The sequence below is a fragment of the Rattus norvegicus genome, chromosome 14 (genome assembly GCF_021556685.1).
Source record: "Rattus norvegicus strain SHRSP/BbbUtx chromosome 14, alternate assembly SHRSP_T2T, whole genome shotgun sequence".
Lineage (NCBI taxonomy): Eukaryota > Metazoa > Chordata > Mammalia > Rodentia > Muridae > Rattus > Rattus norvegicus.
In genome coordinates, this window is record NC_141547.1 from 34,290,279 (window position 1) to 34,308,127 (window position 17,849).

At 46.4% G+C, this 17,849-nt stretch overlaps 1 protein-coding gene and 1 non-coding gene across 2 annotated transcripts in view; one reads left to right on the forward strand and one right to left on the reverse strand.

Moving 5' to 3' along the window:
* The window catches only part of Scfd2 (sec1 family domain containing 2), a 326,684-nt gene that overhangs the window by 253,851 nt on the left and 54,984 nt on the right, over positions 1-17,849 (forward strand).
* LOC120096744 (U6 spliceosomal RNA) lies at positions 12,245-12,351 on the reverse strand. Its single transcript, XR_015637803.1, has one exon. It is a non-coding gene; the product is annotated as a U6 spliceosomal RNA (small nuclear RNA).

Below are 17,849 nucleotides of genomic sequence, written 5' to 3' on the forward strand. Positions count from 1 at the left end.
CTAAGTTACAGCCTCCAAGGGCACACCCTAGTGAGCTGCTCCCTCAGTTAAGCGCCGCCTCCCAATGTGCATTTCCTCTATGAATTCTGAGCCCTGTGCTCCAATCACCCCCGAGGCCACACCTCCAATCCCTTGAAGACCAAGCTTTCAGTTCACAAGTCAGGAGACATTTCATATTCAAGCCCCAGTACAAATGCCACTTAAATAACTACCTTGTGTGTGTGTGTGTGTGTGTGTGTGTGTGTGTGTGTGTGTGTGTGGTGTCTTTGAACCCCATTAGGCTCTGTGGCCCTTGAGCAAGAGGAGTTCAGAGCCCTCAGGATCTGTGTCAGGTCCTACTATAACCATTCCATTCTGACCGCTCGGTACTGTGGTCTGTCATGTGACACATTTCTTCTCACTTGTTGGTTTTCATGAACTCCTTCAAGGTGAAGCAACCCAAGAACATAGAGCCCCTTTGTTCTATACATGTGTGTGTCTGAGGGGCTCACACAGAAACACATACACATAGGCACGCATGCATAGACATGCATCTAACTTTGGTGTATGGATGGTTATGGAGTAAACGTGCCCTTCTTTAGAGCCACAGATTTGCCAGCAGTTTTCCTCTTCCCTGAACAGCACTCAGGTCCACACCACCACAGTCCAGGGACCTTTCTCTCCTCTGGTGCCTTACCTCCATCCGTCCTCCCTGTTTTCTCAGGGCCCAGCTTGAATAGGTCGTCTTCACAGAAGAGATAGGTCATAAAGTCAAAAGAAATGTGACTCAGTGCTTGTTTGTGCTCTATATAGTATCCTGCCTGGGCTGGATAGCTAAGAGCACTGGCTGTTTCCCCAGAAGACCTGGGTTCGATTCCCAGCACCCACATAGTGGATCATAGCTCCCTGTAACTTCAGGCCCAGGAGATCTGATGCCCTCTCTGGTCTCTGCAGGTCCTGCACACACATGGTACACAGACATATACTTACAAACAAAACACTCATACACATAAAATATTTTTCCTCCATCTTTATTAACTTGGGTATTTCTTATTTACATTTCAATTGTTATTCCCTTTCCCGGTTTCCGGGCCAACATCCCCCTAACCCTTCCCCCTCCCCTTTCTAACAAAGTTATTTTTAAAAACATGTTATCCTGCTGTGCTGCTGCCATTCTCAAGGTGACCCCTTTTTTTTTTTGTCCCTAGATTTAAACTGTGGGCAGCAGCATCTGCCATGACCTCTGTCACTAATGTGTATAGTTCTATGGGGATCCACATCTGTTTGCTAGTCCATGCCCCCATCCTCTCTGCCCAGAGCAGACCAGTAGCAGCTTTACATACGCATTCAACATACACATTGCAACTTTCTGTACCCTGCCTGGGAATGCGTGCCCAGAAGCAATGGCTCTCTAAGCTCTTTGTTTCTGCACTGAGGTTTAAACTGTGTGGCCCAGTCTGATGTCTTCTTGGTACAATCATGACCCTCTCCTTTGTCAGTGAATAAATGATGGTAATTGCCATTGTTTCTGTGGAATTCCTGTCTGGCTATGTTCTGTGGTTCTCCCAGTAACTGCATATTCCATGATGTGGGGAAGGAGGTGACTTTCAGGGCGGGTAGCAGGCTATAGTTGGGAATTGGACCTCTGGCCGGCAAGCGGGTTGTAGGTGGCATGATGGAGGGAAGGGGTGGGAAGTGGGAGGGGGTCTGTGTGTCTCTGTGCCTCTCTGCTGGGGACCTCGAGGGAAGACAGCTGGTGTAGAACAGAGCTGGTGAGGGAACACCTGTTAGATGAGCCAACACTGAAAGTGATGAAGCTGACATCAAAGGGAAGATGGCGCTCTCAGAGACAGCTGCAGCTGTGAGCACTCCTCAGAAATGAATGTGTACAATGTGCTATAAAGAGGCCCTGAACTCACGCTGAGCTCTGAACCCAGTGTGCTTACTGGAAAAAATTCTGCCACTTCAGGATGAGCATGGAAGTGTACGTGAAGGAAACACGTGTTCTAGGACCATTTTACTATCTTTTAAAAACTTATGTTGAAGATATCCATGTAACTGAGCCCCACAGAGAGAAGGTGACCCATCTTCTAACTCTCCATCCCGGTTTTCTTCTCCAAAAGTCTTCATGTTCAGAACACTAACTCAGTCTAATGAGGCAAGAGTCTTTTTAATCTGTCTCTTAAGATGCCTAGTTTTATTCTGTATTTAAAGCGCCTGTGGAGGGAGAACAAAATAGCAGGCAGGATGTGGGAGATAGAGAATATATATTACAGCCCTAGAAACAGATACAGAAAAAGAATCACCCCGCCTATTGATTTCAGTGCAGCCTGTCCACCCCCTGACACCACACCCCGGCAGGAGAAAGAGAGGCTCTGCCTGTTCCTCTGGGAACTCACTCTGCTGCTGCGTCCTCTGGGGTCCACACTTCTCACTAGGAGGAAGGGGTTTGAACTCACTCAGGTACTTCCTCACGAGAACCTTCAGTTATAGTGAAGAGACTTTGCAAACTGTCACTAGAAGCCAAACAAATGCACCAGCTTGATCTGAGTGAGCCTGCACATTGCTGCCACACCCTGTCCAGCTCATCTGCCCTGTCCTCTCTGCCTTTGTGGAAAGTGGGATTCAGAGTTCAAAGCTCTATCCAAAGCCCCTCAGCTGGTACACCCAGACCCTCAGATTCAGTGACTGTGTCTTCCCTGGCACCACAGTCTTGTGAGGATGACAGGCCTTTGTGTACGTATTAGGATCCCAGTGACTCCTCTGATACAGAGCCATGTGCCGGGGAGACACAGGGAAGAGGCCAGGGCATGTTTGGGAAGCACTTGCTAGCTTCCTGGCAAACCCCCACCCTGCTCCTCTTATCTCCCAGTTTTGTTCAGGAAGCTGCATCGGCTCACCTGCTGTGTCCCTGGGGAGCTAGGGTGGATCCTGCCTTCTAAATATGCACCCTTCTCACTTCCATGATTATTCTGGGCAAGGCCCCTTTGTGTAAGTCTTGTTCACAGGGCTCCTTCTCTGATCCACATGTTCATACTCTGTGCCTAGTTTCCACCCTGAATATTTGACTTTTGCATGTTGATTTTTCTTACTGATTTTGCTTGTTCTATTGTTACAAATGCCATATACAAGTTTAAGTCTTGTCTGTTCACATTATTTATGAAATTTTTATTTTTTTAACTTTTAAAGAATTGGGTTTGATTTTTTTTTTAATCTTTATACACCTGCATCCACAACCCCCACACTTTGTAATGAGAGTGTGAGTGAAATTTTATATTGATTTTGTAAAGGCCACTTACTAAATATTTCACACTTTCCTGTGGAATTTCAGTGCCATCACGGCCACATTCCATTTCCATCCATGCCTGGAATGGATAGGACTGTGTCTGCCTTTCCACATCTATTTGTCAGTCTGCAGGTCAGCTCCATGCTGTCCTAATTACTACACAGGCATGGTACCTGCTCATCTTCAAAGTTCCCTTGGCCGTTCCAGCTCTGTGCTCTCCTGTAGACATTTTAGAATCATTTATATGGCACGCACACACGCAGACCTGGTCATTTCCATTGAGATTGTACTGAACTTACAGCTTCAGTTGGAGGGAACTGATGCCACCCTGATGGAACTCGAGTTTCCTGTGCCACAGATGTCTGAAGGCCAAGGCTCAGGCTCAGTCATGAGTGTGAAAAGTCAGCATCCTCTGTCTTGCAGCTTCTCTGCAATGGAAGGTTCTCTGAATGACCATCCCTGGCTGAACCTTGGCTTCATTACAACAGATGGTTTTCTCAATGGTGAGCAGAAGAGGGAAATGATTACGTAGTGTGATTTGCCAAGATGTTTTTCTAGCTGAGTGATCAAATACATGAGAAGAAAGCCTTCGAGAACAGGGTAAGGGCCAACGCGACTCTGCCAGCTGGAACCCTAGGGTGGTGGGGATGAGAGCACTCTGGGAGCTGCAGCAAGCAGGGCTCAAAAGACAACAGTGTGTTCTAGCCTGCTGAGTTCCAGGGAACAGCCAACTCCATTCTCGAGATCATTACCCTTTTCTTCCAATATGCACTGGTCTGTTCCAGTTTTCCTACCATAAATACCTAAAAGTCAAAGAAAAACAGCCCCTAGATTCTGAGTGGTAATTAGTAATACCCAGTTTCTGTTCAATAGGCCTCGATGCTGAAAAACAAGAGTGTCTAAAAGGTAGGGCATATATATATATATATATATATATATATATATATATATTTGCTTCTTATAATTTTCTAGAATTTAAAATGCATGGCTGTATTTTGGGAAACTACAGAAATGTAAATGATAATTTCGGTTGGAGAAATTCAACACTCCAGTGGTTGTTCATAGACTTACTCACAAGCATTGTCACGGTAAAATCGTTTCTACCTCCAATTGTAGAAGACCTATGAGAATTATAATACTTGTCTGTGTTCAAGAAAGAATAGTGAATCCTAACAGGACACATCAAGAGAGGAGTTTTAGATTCACATATATTCAGGTCAATCCCCAACAAGCATAACCAGAAGGCCATGTGTTTTTAAGGAGAAACTTTTAAAATCCTTTATTGTCAGATAAAGGATTTGACCTTCTGAGATAAGCCCATGTAGTCTCCGGCTCATAATCAAAGACGGCTTTAGACAAAGGAGGCACTACTACAACTGACGAGCATCGTGCCCACCAGGGCGTGGAGATGTCTAAGGCATCTCTTCCAGAGACTCTGGATCGCCTTAGGACACTTTACTGTGCTTTCAAGTCAAGCATCTTATTTTTATTTTTTTTTCCTGGTAGTTTATTTCATTTTAGCACCATTATGAATCATTCCAAGTCTGCAAGCTTTTATTTTCTCCTCTCTGAGAGCAAGACAACAATTTTAAAAGGTTATGGTTTGCCTTTAAAACCCAGCTAATGTAAAAATAGAAGAATAAGCACACCCCCAAGGTTTGCTATACAAATCCCACATTCAGTATTCTTAAGAAAGAAAAGGGGAATTGCAATTCTCATGAGTCTTTTCAAAACTAAAAGTATGGAGAACAGACTAAAACAAACAAACAACAAAAACCCTTAGTTTGAGGTTAATAAAAGAATCACCCCAAGCTAGGCAGGTGGGACTGGCCCATAGTCTCATTTCTTGGGAGGCAAAGACAGTAGGATCATGGGTTTGGGCCAGCCTTGGCCAGATAATAAGCCCTGGAGAGGTGGGGAGGAGGGAATCGCAAACTAAACAGTGTTTAAAAGAGCTACAGCAGTATAGCTCCTGTTTTTCATCCTGGGGTCTCCTTCTAGTGTAGCACTACTGGCCAGAATGCTCCTCCCAAGTCCCAGGTTTCTGGGCGTAGGAAGGACCTGAACATCTCTAACCTATATACTTGTTAGGAAAGCTATAACATTCCCAGTGCCCCTCCCCAGTCACAGACATTCCTGATGCTCCCTCCCCAGTCACAGACCTGGGTAACATTCCCTGTGCCCCTCCCCAGTCACAGACTTGTGTAATGTTGTCACAGCATGAAGATATTTTTAAAGTAATATGTTATTTTTAGAAACAGAGAAATCAAAGAATTCTTACTCTTGCTCTACACTGACCTAAGTATCGAGGGGTAGTACTTATAGCTATTGATCTATAATTATATTAATCACAATTTAATGATACAGATGGGCTTAAAATTGCATGCATTGTCTACCATTAAATAAGGCCTACTGGGAATATTTTTAGTGCTTATTATCTTTGTTAACAGCTAACGGTTTATCTGCTGTGCCATTGACATTTGGACATTTAGGTATTTTGGGGTACTAGGCTTTCATTTCATTAGTTTGTTTGATAAATAAAATGTTCTCACTGAGCTAAAAATAAAAGCCTCCCACGAGTCTTAGCTCAGCCCTCCTACATGATTCTATTTTAGATGCATTGAGGGGCTGGAAGTACAAGGAAGCAGAGATAGGTCACACAGATCCTCTGCACTGCATCGTAAGCTTGAAGGTCTGTTTTTCACACGAGTGTGGGCTGATTGGAGTTGCCAGTAGATCATATTAAGAGCTGGGATCAGTGAATCATATTAAGATCAGGAACCTCAAAGAAAGAACATAGAAGGCCTTTTCTTTGATGAATCAGGATTAAAGTCGTTATAAAGGGTGTGAGCAGGGCAGTTGGTTCTCTCTGTAAGAACATAGAAAAAAGGCCTGTACCACATGCTGGCCCCTTGATCTTGGGCTTCCCAGCCTTTGGAACTGTGAGGGAGGGAGTTTCTGATCTTCATAAATAACACTCTCAGACATTAGAACTGTACAAAATGGGTTGAGCCACATCATTGCGTGATCTTTTCCTGGGGAGATGTAAATTGATGTCCACTCCCTCTAAACATGGCATAATGACAAACCAAATCGAGAGTCTACTCAAGTCCAACTTGGCAAACCAATGAGTTTATCTCTTGGTGAATGGATAATTTTATTGGTTTATTTATAGATCAATGATGAAGAATTACCTACAAGAACCTGAGTGTGCTGGCTAATTGTTTGTCAACTTGACACAGGCTTCAACACCCAAGAGGAGGGAACCCCAACTGAGAAAACACTTCCGTAAGATTGGGCTGTAGGCAGACCTGTAGAGCATTTTCTTAATTAGTGACTGATGGGGGAGGGCCCAGCCCATTGTGGGAGGAGCCATCCCTGGGCTGGGCAAACTGAACAAGCCAGGAGGAGCAAGCCAGTAAGCAGCACCCTTCCAGTTTCCCTCCCTGTGTGAGTTCCTGATCTGACTTCCTTCAGTGGTGGACTATGATGTCAAAGTGTAAGCCAAATTATACCTTTCTTCCCCAAGTTGTCTTTGGCGTCTCGTCACAGCAGTAGTAACCCTAACTAGGACACTGAGTAACTTCCAAACTGTGCATCTCAAAGTCTCAACCGTCATGAATGGTGACTTCTCCAAGCTGCACCACAGACTCCTTTCAATTAACCTCTGTTGTATCCAATCCAACAGTTCTCAGGATCCTTTGCAGCGAGGGATACTATGGGGACTAATAGCCAGATACTAAGACCTTCCCCTTCCCCATCTACTAGAGCATGTCAACGGTTTATTGCCACTAGACCTGGTTACCCGAGTGTTATTCTGCTTATTAGCTGTAGTGGTTACTGTGTCACCTTAATCTCTCCTCCAAGGTGGCATCATATCATGCTCAGAGGCAGAAAGGATACCACAACCCTAAGGGCTGAGGCTTTTGTTTCAAACCAAGCAGGTTTTAAATGCCAGCTGTTTAGATACAGTGTTGCCAAAGGCTCTGTCCTGTCACCAGCACTGGCAGTGGGAGCAGCCAGCCTCCTGCATCAGCCACACTGACTGACTCACTGACATACTCTCACATCTTTTAATTCTTTCTGTACCATTTTAGAAAATGTCTTTAGTCTATTTAGATAATGCCAAATTCCCTTCTGCTCCCCCATCACATTTCTCTTGCATTATGACTTTATAAAATGAATTGTTTCCTTAGCTGTTTAGAAAGCTTGGTGAGATAGACACATCCCACTTAGTGAAGAGTATTCTCAGGTCAAAACGCTCAGAGTGGCGAACACAGTTCCAAGAATGACCCCATCCACTTGTCTTGAGTCATGTTCATTAGAGTGAAATGCTCTCTCCTAGGCCCTCAGTCTCCTGCTCCTCTGTTCTAGCCTGAGGTGTGGCTCTAACAGTCAACTAAAGGCAACTTTCTGCTCACTAAGGAAGAATGCTACCCGGTTCATAGTTCCAGATTAAGAAACTATATCCACTACTAGGGGAGACACAATATGTTTGAATTCGGCTAGCAGAAAGCTTTTTTTTTTTCTGTATTGAAACTATATTGAGAAGGGTGCATAGCCAGTTTTCCTTGCTATAACGAAGTACTCCATGCTGGACACTAATAAAGCTGAGTTTTATTTCACTCACATTTCTGGAAATGCATCTTCTTAGATTGGATGAGAGCTTAGTATCAGTCACAGGCATACAGCAGCAGTTACAAAGCAAGGCCAGAAACCATGTCCATCCTGCTCTGTTAAAACAACTTGCTTGTGCATAACCAGCTGACTCCACACGCCTTCCTTTATCCCTTCAGAAGGCAGTGCCTCAGGTCCTAATTAAGGCCCTGCCTCTTAAAGGCTCCACACCTACGAACATCGGCTCATGGGGAACGAAGCCTCTCACACAGGACTCTCGGGCACAGATGTCACATCCAGCTCATTGTGAGCAGAGTGAAGCAGCTGCCACCTCTACTGAAGCTCCAGGATCTGGCAGTGTTCCTCATGTGCTTGAAGAGAGGAGCTGAGCGCCAGTGCTACAGACCTATCATCTAGCACCAGAGGGGCTAAAGGGAAGAGATTTCATGGGGCCAGTGACATATGAGCTGGTCTAACAAGAAAAAGCATTTCCAAGAATAGGAACTGAGAGCCTGGTCTTGACCACTCCTCCATGGGAAAGCATGCTCATGCCTGTGCCTGTATTGTGCTGTGCACTCTTCCCATAACCCAGGGCCCTCTGTCCCTGTCTTTCTCAGCCCTGGTCTGCTTCTTATTCCTATAGGAAGCCCCTCTTCCCAGTGCCACACTGACCAGTTCCTGGCTAAGGCCTCCACCTAGGGACTCCGAGCATCCCTTCTGAAATCTGAACTCGCATAGCAGCACTTCCTGTCTCATGTCATTTCAACCACATGCCTCTTTTTAGCTGCAATTAGAAGCCCAGGTCATGAGAGCCCTTCCTGGTCTTCTTCAGATCAACTTGAAGTTTACCCTTTCTACAGTGAGAACATTAGACAGTCGGCAAACAGGGCCTGGGCCTTTATTTAGGGTTAAGTTTCTCTGCCAGGATCCCATGAGCCCAGATATGGGGTCTTGTAGCCCCCGACCTGAGACACTGCCACTCTGGAGAGCTACCTATTTCTGGGAGTCTGGGGTCACACACATTCATTATATAGAGGGCAGAGGTTGATGCTGGGCATCTTCCTTTACGTCTTTTCTTACTAAACTTCCTGTCTCCCCTTCCCAGCACCGGGATTACAATGTGAACCACTGCAGCCAGCTTTCCCTGGGTGCTGAGCACACAGAACTCAGGTCCTCGTGCTGTATGGCCAGCTAGCTACCTCTCCAGCCCCAGAGCAACCCATTTCTTAATCTGTGAATCGGCGGAATCTGTCCCTGAGGGTTAGGACTTGGTATGTGGCTGAGTGTAACGAGAGTGAGTAGGAGCCATCGTGGAGTCCTCTGACAGACTGATGAACTCTTTTCAGCTTCCTTCCCCACTGTGCTAATGCCACTGCCACTCACGCTGCCCAGGGAGTCCTCATGGAGAAAACCAGTGGATGGCGGCCTTTCTTGGGTTGGAATGTGTCTTGCCTGGTTGAGTTTGAATTCCTGGTCCAGCTGGGCTGGGGGCTGCTGTTACAGGAGAGCAGAGTGGCCTCTTTTTTGGCTCCTGGGGATATCTTTAATGCCACCCACCAATGGCAGCATGCCTCACTATCTGTGTGCGCCAGGGTGAGACATATGGTGTATTTTACCAAATGTGTGTAGATCTGGATAGGAAGAGAAGCTCTTCGCTGGTACTTCCTTATTTGGCCATTGCTCCTTGCTGTCTTCCCAGCTTACACTTCTGTGCTCATTTTTCTTTCTTCCCTTCATGCCTTTGAGTGGACTTCTGGGTCCTCCATCAGCTGTCATCCCATCACCAGCACTGACATACTCTGGTCCCACCCAGTCCTGACACTCGAGCACATGCTGTAAACACCTAGTACATGCCCTTCCTTCCTAGTCTTCCTCTCCTGGGACCCCATTTGGCCTACATAGTTATCTAGCTATACATTCTTTTTACAGACAGTATCATATAGCTACATGATGCAGAAACTGCTCCCACTTGTTGCTTTCTAACTTAAAATGCCTTCCCTCTCTAACCTCAGTTTCCATGGGTATAAAGTGGAGATAGTACCTATTTCTCAGGATTACCACGATTAGGATGAATAACTCTTACCTAAGGTTCACTGATGGCCAGTTAGTGTCTGCTGTCACTTTCTGTCTAGTTGACTATATAGATTCTTTATTTATTTTTTAACCTTAAGTTGGAGGGCCAGTATTTAGAGCAGCTAGATAAAGTGAACAGAAAACAGCCCTAGAAGCTCAGGACAGTCCTCTGTTCAGATACACAGAAATGTCTAGCCTCTCAAATGCCCAATTAATTATCCTATATAAAGTGATACACTGTTTGCATACAGCCTACATATGGCTAGCTGCCTGCATATTTTAAGTAATCTCTAGATTACTCCTTAAACCCAGGCTAATGTAAATGCTATGCAGACAGTTGTTACACTCAACTTTTAGGGAGTAAGAAAAGCCCGCACATTATACATGTTCAGTATGGATGAGTTATTTTCCAGAATATCTTCTATCCACAGTCGGTTCAGTCCGCGGATGCAGAACCATCAGGTGATTGCAGTTCACAATGATGATTAGCGTCTTCTCTGTTCTGGGTCCCCCTCAGGGAAGCACGAAATCTGGCCTGTGCCAGAAAGAAGAGACTAGGGGCAGTGCCAGCCACCAGGGACTGCCCAGCGGTGCTGAAGATGCAGAGGCCTAGAGGGCATTCTGTTTCTCACAGTGAAGCTCACTAATTAACGTCACTGTCACCTGAACATGAGACGATTGAGTGGAAGAGTCAGGCCACATCTCCATAGTCCTTCCTGTGCTGTAAGCATGCTGAGTCCTGAGGCTGGGTGAGCTGCCTGCTCCTAGACAATCCAGTCTAGGCTGTGGTTAGTGTCTCACAGCTCAGTCCCCTATCAGTGTGTGCTTGCCGGCAATAAAAAATGTGTAAGTCTCCAAATAGCCCATCATGTAGGCTCAGCACAGCTTAGACGTATCTTCCTCCTGCTACTGTGTAAATTGGGACCATTTCACTATGTCTATGCTGTGCTTGCTATCATGACCCTAAATATGCCAATAAAAACTGCCACTGGAGAGCTTGGGTTCTGGCTCTAGCTGGCTACCTTAAAATAATGGGAGAGTTACTCGGCTTCTCTAAGTCTCATTGTGTGGAGAGGATTGGCAGTTCTCCTGCCCGCCACAGTTCTGAAGGGTAAATGAATGGACCCTTTGGGGAAATTAGAGCAGTGCCTCCATACAGTGAGGCTCTGTGTAACCTGCTTAGGCTCCTGAGGCTACAGAGGGAGTTCTAAGCAGGCACAGTGTTTGGCTGGTTTTGTTTTGTTTTGTTTTGTTTTTCTCAGAGCCATGACCCAGGGCAAGGACTGGGTAAATATTTGAACAGGATGGGAAGTTTAAAAGGCAGCTTAATCCTCAATTCTTTTCCAAAGTAATAAAAACCTTCCTTCCCAGAAAGTTGACCAATCTAGAATCCTCAGAGTCAGAGGGGACAGCGGTTAAGTCAGTGGTGAAGGGTTTTCATGGCCTCTTCTCTTGCTGGTGCTTTCTGGAGCCTGGCTTCTGCGTTCCCTTTGGTTGGTGACTCTGCATGACAAAATCAAAGCTCAGTAGGGACCGATGACAATATAGCCAAGGGTAATGTGCCAACTTCCTTTGATGGTTTGGCATGATCAGGATTTTAATTTTTTTTCCTTTTTTTTTTTTTTCATTTTCATTAACTTGGGTATTTCTTATTTACATTTCGATTGTTATTCCCTTTCCCAGTTTCCAGGCCAACATTCGCCTAACCCCTCCCCCTCTCCTTCTATATGGGTTTTCCCCTCCCCATCCTTCCCCCATTACCGCCCTCCCCCCAACAACCACGTTCACTGGGGGTTCAGTCGTGGCAGGACCCATGGCTTTCCCTTCCACTGGTGCTCTTACTAGGCTATTCATTGCTACCTATGAGGTCAGAGTCCAGGGTCAGTCCATGTATAGTCTTTGGGTAGTGGCTTAGTCCCTGGAAGCTCTGGTTGCTTGGCATTGTTGTACATATGGGGTCTCGAGCCCCTTCAAGCTCTTCCAGTTCTTTCTCTGATTCCTTCAACGGGGGTCCTATTCTCAGTTCAGTGGTTTGCTGCTGGCATTCGCCTCTGTATTTGCCGTATTCTGGCTGTGTCTCTCAGGAGCGATCTACATCCGGCTCCTGTCGGCCTGCACTTCTTTGCTTCATCCATCTTATCTAGTTTGGTGGCTGTATATGTATGGGACACATGTGGGGCAGGCACTGAATGGGTGTTCCTTCTGCCTCTGTTCTAAACTTTGCCTCCCTATTCCCTCCCAAGGGTGTTCTTGTTCCCCTTTTAAAGAAGGAGTGAAGCATTTGCGTTTAAAAATATGGAATGCTTCGTGAGTTTGCGTGTCATCCTTGCGCAGGGACCGTGTTAATCTTTTCTGTGTCGTTCCAATTTTAGTATATGTGCTGCTGAAGCGAGCACAGGATTTTATTTAACATGGCTTTGGCCTCCCTGTATCTCACTCTGTTCCTACTGTCAGGAAGGGACCAGAGGGCTCAGAGATGCTAACAATCTGTGAAATGCAGACCTGGTCAGCAACCTGTTGGGTGAACGACTGCTTTCCAGCCCACACATTCCAGGGCCATCCACTCACCAGCACAGGCAGCCTTGGGCTATGCAGTCATCTTCCCTCTGAGTTCTGCCCTTTCTTTCCTCTCTCTCTCTCTAGGGACTTTGTATACCAGGTCCCCTGGTGGCAAAGCCCTGGCTGCTCTGTCCCTCTCAGCCAGCCATTTAAGCTCTCACTCCCCTGGAAGCCCAAGGGGATCATCTTACCTTCGCACTTGCTGCCTGTCTGTCTAGAAACTTTCCTTATGGCTGTCTGCAGCATGTGTCTACTCACTGAACAAAGGTCTTTCCGAAACTCTTCCTCCAAGAGACCCTTTGAAGCCTCATCTTCTCTCTTCTACCTCTACTACTTTAGGTGCAAACTTGCCGTGATATAGTTTGGTTCACTTGTTTGCTTATGTTGCTGTCTTTCCTCCCGGGTGGTAGAGTCTACCAAGTGCAAGAACTATTCCTCCAGTGCCTGGGACATTTTGTACTCCATAAATATGTGCTAGAAAGAAGGGATCAACCTACAAACACGTCAGGCTTTCAGGGAATGGATCCACCAGCACTGCAGGAAAGAATGTGAACAGGGGTGCATGGTGGTACGGAAGCAGATGTAGCAGGCAGTGCCTGTCCACTGCACAAGGGGAGCAGGCGCTGCTTGGAAGGTGACTGTAGGCTGAGGTTAAGGGCTAGCCTGACACTGACATCCCACAGTGGCATTCTCCAAAGCTGGGACAGGGAGCCTTGGGCAGGTGGGCAGGACTCAGACTAGTAGAATACTAGACAGGAGTACAGGCAGAGAAGCAGGTCTTGCCACTGAGGTCCAGTTAACTTCCCAGGATGATCAGTCAGACCGGTGGCTCACCCAGATATTCAGAGGTGGAACAGTATCTCCTGCTGGGTAGTTCTTCCCTCAGAAACATTCACTGCTATTGCCCTCACTAGAGCTACAGGACCCCTGGGCCCACACTGAATGAATTGTTCACTGTGACTTCTGCCAGGAGTGTTCATCTGGTGAGGGTCAACTGAGTACCTAGGAAGAAGCCATGCCTCCCCAAAATCATCCTCCAGACAAACAGAAAACAACTTTGAGCAGACATGGGAGGAGTTAGAAGGGGGTTGTAGAAAGGCAAGAAAGCCGTGCAATAATGAGAGAAATTCTCAAATGTTTTTTAAAGGAATAAAATTGACATGATGCTGTTCAAAACTGGAATGTCAGGGTTTAAGGGATGTTGTTTTTTAATAAATGCCTAAGATACATCCTTATAAAAATTCAGCTCTGATGGTTGACTGTCGGTGACTATGGACAGAGTCTTAAAGCAGAAGTCTCCCATAATTCCAGATAAAACAACCCTAGATAGGTAATTGTATATTTCATACAACTACACACTGAGCACCTACATGTGCACAGCACAGACACTATGGTAGGACTTTGAAAAGTATCAGTTATTAAAACAGGCCTTAGTCTTTCCTGGCCATATCCTGTACTGCTATATTACACAGTCACCACCAGCCACAGACGGCCATTCACACCACTTAAGAGTAAATACGACTTAAATTGAGATGCCTCAGCCACAGTGGTAGAATTCCAGGGGCTCAGTTGACATCTTTAGCTGGTGGCTATTGTCAGGCAACAGATCCAGATTTTCCATCCCTGAAGAAAGTCCTATTGGACAATGATGTTCTAGAGCAGTGATTCCCAACCATCCTAATGCTGTGAGCTTTTAATTCAGTTCCTCATGTTAGTGGTAACCACGACCATAAAATGATTTCATTGCTACCTCATAACTGTAAATTTGCTACTGAATGAATCGTAATATAAATATCCAATATGCAGGGTATCTGATATGTGACACTTAAAGGGCTTGCGACCCACAGGTTGAGAACCACATTTCTGTAATGACTGCTTACAGTTGGTACCATGTTATTCTGTGTTTATTTATGTACATGCATGCCTCTACCTGGTAGACCGGAACAGTTTACCATATCTGCTGCATATCTGTTCAGGAACCTACTTTTGTCACTTACTCCGGCATGGACATCTTATTTTTTTTAGTTAGTAACAGACAAGCACATTCATTCTCTCTCCTAGTGATGGGTATTTGGCTGGTGTTGAAGTTTGACTATTATGTGATTGTTGTTGTCACTTAAATCTGGCTCTCTAGCCCTCTCTTACCAGGGATGTCCAGTGAGGTGACAGCCAGAAGGCCAAGCATACTCAGCACTCTCATGAGGCCTTCACAGATGTCCAAAAGCACACATCTCTGTCCTAGTCTCCAGAGCATCCTGCCTCCATCCGCCCCCTTTACCACCTGGACATGTAGAGCCCCAAAGTCACAGCCATTCACTCTAAGGAGGATTGTTTCAGTTTGTTTGTTTGTGCCACACCCCCCCAAATAAACACACCCACGAAGGCATGTACACATACACACACAGTGCACACACACAGTGCACACACACAGCTCATGGTAGTTTTATTGACTACCTCCTGGGTACCTGGCTTTCAGAAGGTGCCATGTCCATTATATGAGTTTACAAGGGAACCCTCGTAGCCTAGGAGGGCGAGCAGGAGACACATGGCTGTCATTAGGCCTGGTCCCCAGCTCTGGGCATGGTGCTTCCCTGGGAAGGAGGCAGAAAGTCTGCAGAAATGAAGGCAGTTGTGCGCTGGAGTATGAAGAGAGTTCAAGTTTATCAACCTGGCCCATCAGGGCTGATTGCTTTTGCTCCTTAATGGAGGCCCAAAAGGAATTCTAATCATGTTAGTGTCTTTATTTCTAGACTACGTAAGCCTCTCCTGCTCGTCCCTACAGCTCTTCTCAGCCTGCGGGACACAGGGTTCAATCTGATTCCCTGGTTTGGATCCCCATCCTTACAGAAAAGAACTCTGAGGCCCTGCCCTTCACACAGTCACCCTCCGTCACAGCAGAGACAGAGTAATTCCGAAGACAGCTGCTGGCTTAAAACTGACCCTGCTCAGACACAACCGAAAGCCTGGATACCCTTGGCCTTTGTAACCATTTACTTTTGCTGACGGAGTTTAAGACACATTCTAGGCATTGCCAGTCATCTTGTGTTCTCTACTAGACAGGAAGGTAGTGATAAGCAGCTGTGTAGGAGCCTAAGTTAGTGTGAGCTTGGACCAGGAAGGTGCATCTAGAAAGCTGCATCCATCCTCCCAGTACAGTAGGTCCTCCATCCGTCCTCTGGCAGCCCAGCTCCATCCTGCCCCTTCTACATCCCAGCTCTCCCTGGAGCAAGACCTGGATGTGCTTGGAACCTGGACTTTCAGACTTTGGAGGCAGACACCTGCTTGAAGGCTTGCTGAATTCCTCTGCCCTCCACCCTCATGGCGCCCTGCATCACAGAGGGTGGGGCGCAGGGCACTGCTTACGCCTTTCTCTTTCTTTCTTGCCCCAGGCCCATTAGCAGTCTTTCTGGCCCACATCCCATCTCTGAATCAGGCATGACCAACCCACACATGACTCCACACTACCTCCAGAAGGAAGTACAGAAAAGCAATAGATAAAGGGCCTCATTTAGTAGAAGCTTAAATTTCAAGTATAGCAATGCTGGCTCAGGTCAATGGAGATTTACAACAGCAGGTGCAGGGACCTTCACTGGGGGGCAGAGAGTAATCTGTGTGCATGTTGGGGGAGGGCAGAGGCCCAGGCACATTTGATCTGTCTGCTACTGGAAGAAAAATAAACTCCATTTGCACTTCTGTTCTTAAAAGAGACAAAGGGGTTGAAAGAAACTTTAAGCCAACCACCTTCCCATCTATTCTTCTGATCTCTCAAATAGATTAGAAAATGATCCCAGGTCTTCTTGCCCCCAAATCTGGTATGGGAGACACTCCCACCCCCACCAGCCCCACAGGGCACCCCCTGCTCACAGAATCTTCTACAGTCAACTCAATGACTCTGAGCTCACAAAACATAATGGAAACCTTTCAAAGCAGGCTTCTAAGTGACTGAGAGCAAGAGGCTAAAGAGCCAGGCAGCCCTTGGAAGGCTTTTAAATATGGCTCATTCAGAACATGGGATTTATCCTCTTCTGTAAATGAACAATTAGTTGTAGCACAGGGTTATGTAAGTATTGGGCATGCATTACCCTAAGACCAGTAAATACTCACTGAAACCTGGATAAGAACATGGCTAGAAAGGACACAGTGTACCAGCCCCATTCTCTTCCCTCCCCACACTATTTCATTGCCATTTATAAAATAAGTACAACCTTATCTCCTGGGGAAAAAATTCAGAGCACTGTTGAAATCAGCAAACAGCTTGGGCGGAGCTGAGCTTCAGAATGGAGGAGAAACGACTGCCTAGGTGGTCTTCCAAAGGTCTTTATGGCCACAAGCCCAGGAGACCGACCGTTCAGGTCGTCTCTTGGGGAGGGAGTCCTTGCATTCTTCCGTTAAGAGAGACTCCACAGTCCCCACCACACACTCCCCCCGTGCATGGCCTGTGATGGAGAATGGGAAAGGACAGGATCTGGAGGGAAATGTGGTTCAGGACCCATCAAAGAAAATGGTCCATAGGGTACCCCATCCCCTGGAGACCATGCAGGATTCATTTGTTCCAAGCCAGGGAGGGAAATATCTGTGGAAGGAGTCTCTGGGCCCCTCTCCCTCTAACTCGCTGGCCTGGAACACTGGTTCTGCACAGAGAACGTTTTCTTTATAAAATCCAACAATGGCAAATTCTTTTCAACTCATGCAAAAGTATGTAAGCAAGTCCCATCCGCAGGTCTACATTCATCCTGCATTAGCTTGACTACCTCAGCCCAGCCCAGCCCCAGCAACCCTAAGAAGTAAGCAGGTTGTAATGAGAAGCTACCAGCTGAGCTTCGTTCATGGGCGTGTCGCGGTGAGTCCTTTGTGAGTTCCTCACAGTGGTGCAGAAAGTACAACCAACAAAATTGTCAGAAGGTTTGGCCTCACCCAGTTCCCTGCATCTGAGAATGCAGAGACCCTCCCAAAGTCAGCTCTGAGACACAGCAAACCACGTGATGCTATTCAGAGCCACCAGAAATGACCACTCAGGTTGAAAGGGCACCTATTAAAGAGTTTAAGCCGCAAGTTTGTAATCCAATAGAATTAGCTCTGTGAAATAGAAACAAGCCCCCACTTAGGTCGTCTCACAGTGAGATCTGCCAGTTTGAACCCTTGGCTGTGTGGGAGCCTGTGTGCCAGCTGCCTGTGGGGATGTCAGAGTTGGTAAACATGAGCTCTGAGGTAAGCAGTTGTGCAGCATTTTCCCACTCACAGAAAGTTTTGTGATTGGGGAAGGGGCCAGGTCAACATGATCTGGAAGAGACCTGGCTTTGCTGTGGTACCGGTGTGACAGGTGGCACGTGTGACC